Source organism: Kryptolebias marmoratus, linkage group LG3, assembly GCF_001649575.2.
Source record: "Kryptolebias marmoratus isolate JLee-2015 linkage group LG3, ASM164957v2, whole genome shotgun sequence".
Lineage (NCBI taxonomy): Eukaryota > Metazoa > Chordata > Actinopteri > Cyprinodontiformes > Rivulidae > Kryptolebias > Kryptolebias marmoratus.
This window is the reverse complement of record NC_051432.1, coordinates 10,993,712-11,000,567: the sequence shown is the minus strand read 5'-3', so window position 1 is coordinate 11,000,567 and position 6,856 is coordinate 10,993,712.

The window sequence follows — 6,856 nt, the reverse complement described above, 5'->3', positions numbered from 1 at the left end:
TACTCCAATAACCACGTTTCTGTATTGATTTCAAAACAAATTTAGCTTTTTTCCTCAGATAAATCTAGAGTGAACAAATGACTCTATTAAAACAAAAAATCTGATATTGATTGACACAAAAAGACAGATGTTGGTTGTGTGTGACAGAGGCTTGTATACCATGTTTGTGTGTGTGTGTGTCTGTGGTTAACAGGTTGGTGTATAAAGCATGTCGCTCTACATCGCTGAGCATAATTAATTTGATTTTTCTTAGAGATGATAAAAAGGTTAATTTTCACATCAAAAGCACGTAAATCTTCTACACTCATGTGTGCGCTTTATATTTAGATGCAAAACATTTACCGTTCTATCTACTTAGCAGTTTGGCATCAAAGCTAGGCATCTGAGGAAACCAGAAATAATGCCACACGCTTACTCACACCTCTAAATCACAGTGTGAAGAAGAAGAAGACTATCGATCCTTCTTCATGTTGTTGTCTCAGAGATGGTGACTACATTGGTTATGTTCACAAACTCTGGCGCATGGATCACAAATAAAGCCTTTAAAAAAAGAATTGTGACCTTTTTGTTGTAGCTGATACAACACACTCATTAAGACAAAGGAGTTAGAAGTGTGCTGCTGCTCTTAGAAGTGTCACATCCTGTGAGAGGAACAAGATCTTTGTGTTAATTATTTAGGAGACGCTCACAGCAGGATCACTGTTATGTTCTGCAGATGGTGAGAACATTCATTGAAAGAAAAACAGAGCAGTGTCCAAATGTGTTAGAAATTTTCTTTACTGTGAATTTACTTTTGAGTGTTGTAATATACTATGTATTCAATGTGAAAATGAAATAAGGATTTATTTTTAAAAATTATTTTTAACCAACAAGTTTAAATTTTATATTGTAAAACTTTGATAAATAGTAATCTGCATTGTATTTTGCTGCTTTGCTTATCTTTACTGTTCAAACTTTCAGAAATGACAAAACTTTGAAACCACATACTGAACAGATATTTGTTAAATAAACTAACTAAGCTAGCAATTATATCAATGCCATACCTTTAAACACTTATGAGCAGATTATTGTTAGTCACATGGTGAACATGAACTTAATAAATTCTGTCAGATTTTAGTGGCTTTTTATCTCACTAAACATTTGAAATTTTTCATAATCCAAACAAACTTCTAGTTTTATCAAATTAATTTTATTAGCCGAACAAAATAATCATGACATACAGAAAGGTTGAAGTTATCTCACAGCAAATTCTTCTACTGCCACATAAGAGCGACAAAACTGTAGACAGGGTTGAGCAGAACTTCTTTGACTTTCCATAAACCTTTAACACAATCACCCCACAGTGGTTTATAGTAAAGCTTTCTCTTCTCTAACTTCAAAATTTACTCTGTTTTTTCAAGAGCGAACAAAGTTGTATTTACACATGCCTCACGCAGTGATATTTGCCTACTTTCAGCTGTTTATTTTTAAATGATGTAAAGAAAACTATGAACCAGTAGTTTTCAATACTGACTAATGAACGGTCATATTTCACATGACCAATGGGTCCAAGTGAATATTAGGTAAATCCTGAATCAACAAAAGAACAGACAATGAAAATGTAAAAACTGTGAAGTCATGCATCCTTAAAGTTGGCAATGTTGTTAAATGTCTCTCCACTGCTGGTCAAAGTGTCTGCAGGACTACATGCCAACGATAGAATTTTTTTTTTTTCAGTATTATATAATTAATGTAGTTTTAAAAGCAAAAAAACAGTTTTCTATTTACTTCTATTTGTTCTCTTCTTTCTCTGGGCAGCTGTAGAAACATGCCAGTCTAACTTGACTGACAGGGAAACTGTTATTGGAACAGCTCTCCCTGTAAACATGAATGGATCATTTCAAAGTTATGAAAGCAGCAATCATTTTTTAATTTTGTTTTGAAGGTTGTCTGCCTGAACCTGGGCAACCTTCAGTGTGGCTTCAACAGTGCAATCCATCACTTTAGAAGCTTTAAGTCATTTTGAACATTTATTGCTTCATTTATGTCCATTTTGACAGCTTTTAAAACACCATGAGACCAACCATTGCTACAACAAGTATGTTGTGTCTAGTAATAATGGGTTAAAGGTGTTTAGACGCACTTGGAGAGGTTTATTGACTGAGTAGGTTTGTGTGTGCTGAAAAATCCCCCCTTCATTGTTTACTTTAGCAATATGTGTGCACATTTATGATTATATGAACTGCTGTTAAAGCACAGCTAAGTTCAGATTACAGACTTAAACATTGACCATTTCTTTTTCATTACTTCTACCAAAATTAGCAATAAACAGGGTTCATATGCAGCAAAAGTCCCTGAAAGATGGAAGGTGGTCTAAAGCCTTAACAGTGTGTAATCCTATTGTCTAAAGTAAATTAAGCATTAAAGCTATAAGTTGTGTAACGGACTGCATCTTACTTGTATGTCACATAATAACCTTATTATAACAATTGAAACTTTTGACTTTGAAATGAAAATGTGAATGTGAGACAAAAATAAAAGCAGAGATTATATTTTAGTTTGTATAATGTGTGTATTAAAAAGCACAACCTTGTATGCATTCTCAGAAGAATCACCAAAGCACCCCGTTTGGAAAGAATCAGTCTTTACTGGACTCTAGCTTGTATTTTGTTTCGAACCCAGAGCAGTGGAGACCAAGCAGCATAATGGAGGGGTTTTAAATTTGATGACAGTCTTGGTTCCACAAACAAATATTGAGGAAACTGTTTGAGATCTGGAGTGTTTCCTCACTAAATAAATTAAAGCGGAGGACTTCAGTTCCTCTTTACAAGACATGTGATTTTCTCACTTGTGATCAATTGTGTCAGAAAGTAATTGAAAAATCATTCAATCAGCTTTCCAAGCACTAAATTGCTGACCCTTTTCCCAACAATTTCTGTGAATAGCTTTCTGAATGATCCAGTGTAGTAAACAACCTTATTATGTCTATTAAGTTCATTTTCTCTAACTAGTTTTTTTGTGTAGGGTCACAAGGAATATTGTGTGAGAGGTGGGGTACAACCTGGACAGATCACCAGTTCGTCACAGGGACACAGAGACAAACGAGACAGACAACCATCCACAACATCACTCACACCTAGTGACAATTTAGAGTTACCAGTTAACCTACCATGCATAAAATGGATGGATGGATGGATGGATGGATGGATGGATGGATGGATGGATGGATGATTTAGACTATTGTCAATTCTTTTGTAAACATCACACAACATGTATGTCTCCAAATTAGAACAAAACATTTTCATCAGTAAATGAGATACAAACAAAGAATTGTTTCTTTTGCAATATCATTTTTTATTATATCAAGAAATTAACAATCATTTGCAGATAATACAACTTTTTTCACTGCAAGTGTTTGCCCCATTATACTACACTGCAGCAGTGTAGTGGTTGGATGTTATTGTGCTCTTGGTAATACAGGTTAAACTGAAAAAAACTTTGAGTGGAAAATAAAAAAATAGGTCCCAACATAAAAAAACTACTTAAACATATTTCTTTAAGCTTTTTTTCATTGCTATACTGTAAGTTTAAATGTTTGTGTGCAATATCTTTTCTTTCTTTGCCAAAGCATTTGACTTGCTTAAAATCAAAAGGTCAGGGTTCCTATCTGAAATAAATAACCATTGACATCATGTTGGGTGACACAAGCTCACACACACAGACACACAAAATACACGTCTTGTGTCCATGAGCACTGATATCAAAGGTTTTCATTGCAAACTATGAAATCAAACATAAAAAATGTTATTCTGGAGTATAGCAAATGTTGCAGTTTGAAAACGTTTACTCCAGTAGTTTTCCAAATATATTGATATGCAATTTTCAATGCATCAAAATTGTTGGACTTCTTGATCCCAGACGGCTCTTACTTGGGCGTTACCATTCTTCATCTTTTCAGTCACTTTCTGCAGGAAAACAAACACATGTTGGAGTTGGCAGCCATTCATAAATTTTGCTTACAAATTTTTTATTTAAGGACACATTAACCATCGATATGAGTAAAACACTTATGAATTTTGTTTCTCACTTTTTTATTTATTTTTATGAGACTTTTTCACATTTTGTATTAAGAGTGGGTTGAATTTTCGTGGGAAAAAAAGAAAATGACACTGGCCTCATTTTTCCTCATTGAAACTCGTGATTTTTTTCTTCAGTATTTCTTTTAATTTTGTAGGAGCTCACATAAGTGATTTGTTTTAAGTAAAAATAAATGCTGTGTTCAATTCATTAATGTTTTCTTTTCCATTTTTGCATTATTCATTTGCTCTAATCCTGGATAATGCACTACAGAAAATATCTCAGATTCTTTAGCAGTTCTTTGTCACTTAATATTTGGCTTAAAAGAAAAAAGGTGAATAATGTTTTGCATTTATTAAAAAAAAAGAAATTTGCATTTTTTTGGAACCCCTGAAAATCAAGGCAGTGTTATGGAAAGTTGTGAAACAACTCCAGCATTTGTGTTAAAATCACAAACTCAAACTGCACACTTAAAAAGCTGTCTTCAGTTAAAGTCTGGAGGATATTTTTATACAAAAAGTTTTACCCATAGTGTGCAGGATCTGTGCTGTGTGCTGGAACAGTGTTTGTGTATCTGTTTTATCATTTAAGATATGTCTGCATACGTTTGTTGAATTCCTTGTGCTGCATCATTTTGTTTGTTTGTTTATTCTTATACACAAAAAAATATTTGATAAGCCATCTGAATTTTTGACAGCAGGAATGCAAAATGTTTGCCCCTTCATATTTTCACTCAGATATCATGTAAGATGTTTATAGTGTGCAGGAACGGGACAAGAAGTGGGCCATCATGGTCAATAATCCAGCACATCACACGGATCCTTGTTACCTATTGTTGCTGTTGGGCAAAAACCTTGTGACTCCATTTTTCATCATTTTTACATAAATCACCTCTATTTTTCATCATTCATGCCTTTCTGTTATTCTATAAAATAGTATCCATTGAAAAGTTCCAAAAAGAGGTTGTTACTTAACCTTCTAACTCTGAAGTGAGATGCTATGAAAGAGCTGTAATCCTTTTTACAGGGCTTGTTTGCATAAGTTCAGTCTTTTTTTCTCAATAAAGTACCCTTTTCTTTCATATTTCTCACTTCTATATTCTCAGTTGTCCTCTAGATATTTATCATTACTATTATTATTATTATTATTTTTCTCAAATTTGAAGTTTTGACCAACCTTGTACCCAAACAAACTAAATTACGCAACATTGGAAGCAGACACGCCAAATTAAACACCTCTTGGTCTCAACATGTAACACTGAATACTTTCACAGTTTATATAATACTATACTACTGTTGTGATGAACAACCATAGTAAATAACATTGCTCACAGGATTCAGTGATAAGTCTTCTGAGATGTCCTCGTCAGGTGTCACAGATTTGTCATAATGAGAGTATGTTTGTTCAGAGTTTGACATTATGTCATGTTCTAAGTGCCCTCTTTTTTTTTTGCTAAACTTTAAAATGCAAACATTTTGCAGTTTGGAATCATCTCATCCCTGGGATTTTCTGCTTGGCATTTCTTTTGCAATAAATTGATAGAAATCAACAAGCTAGGTTGTTCTTGTCCACCCCATTTTTTTCTCTGCCACAACATACAGGTGTGAAAAGGGAATCCAGTGAACTCTTGCTTTGATCCGGCATTTTGCGTTCGGGCCAATGGGAGGTGATTTTGGTGCTGAAAGCGTTCTGTTTATTTCTCACAGAATTTGGGTTGAAATGTTTCAGCCGTGCAACCATGTGGTGTGTAAGCAATAAATTGATCACTGTGTTGCAGTGTGTTGTTAGTCAATAGCCACTCTCACTTTGCACACAGATTTAAGCACGGTCAGCAACAAAATAAAGCTTACAAAGGACTTTCCTCCGTGAAACATCACTTTCAAGAGATTAATGTCTGAGGTTTGAACTAATCAGGGAACAATTGAGGTGTGATGCTCATTCATTATCAAAGAAGTTTGCTGTCCCTCGTCACATTTTGAATTAATCAAAGCAAATAGCCTCGAGCGCTGACCCGAGTTGTAACGGAGCGCAGACACAACAGTGAAGAGAGCTGACAGCAACGATGCAGATGAGGCATCGGATCTGCCGTGCTATTTGCACAACAAATGTGCAATGAGAGATGTGCAGAAAACAACATTTCAAGTCAGAGAATGTAATTAGCTTACGGCAAACTTTTTTTTTTCCATACAGCCCCCATGAGAGAAGGTGACAGCAAAGCCACACCGTCTTCGTACAAAGTCAGACTCAAAAGGATCAAAGGCAATGATTCAACGTTATTTCCATCAAGGACACATAAATATGTTTTTACTTGCAGTCTTTCTGTCTGACCCAGAAAGTTCATATGTATTATTTTCTCCTTTGACAAAATAAATACAGTACTTATGTTCAGAAAAGAGTTATAGCCATTTTCGACAAACCTTGATAATAATGTTCCACATGATTTGTTAGCACTCAAGTATGTGTTGTAAATGGAAGGCAGCTGCTACTCTATCAAATTAAAGCTCAACATCTTTAAAATTGGATGAGTTACAGTCATTTTTGCATTTGTCAAGGTCGCTTAGCTGTGATGTCCATCTTAAATCAGCCAGATTTTAGCAGGACTGGCAACAATAGCCTCATGGCTCTGTTATAATTGTGATGATTGTGACATGAAAACAACAATGCACAGCAGTGACGTGCGGTGAGGTTCATGGTTGGTGAGGCACAGAGTCAGATTTACAAATATATAAATCCAAAAGGGTAGCTTATTCAATTGGCTACTGGTTATTTCATATCTCATCAGCGTTCTTCACACACACAC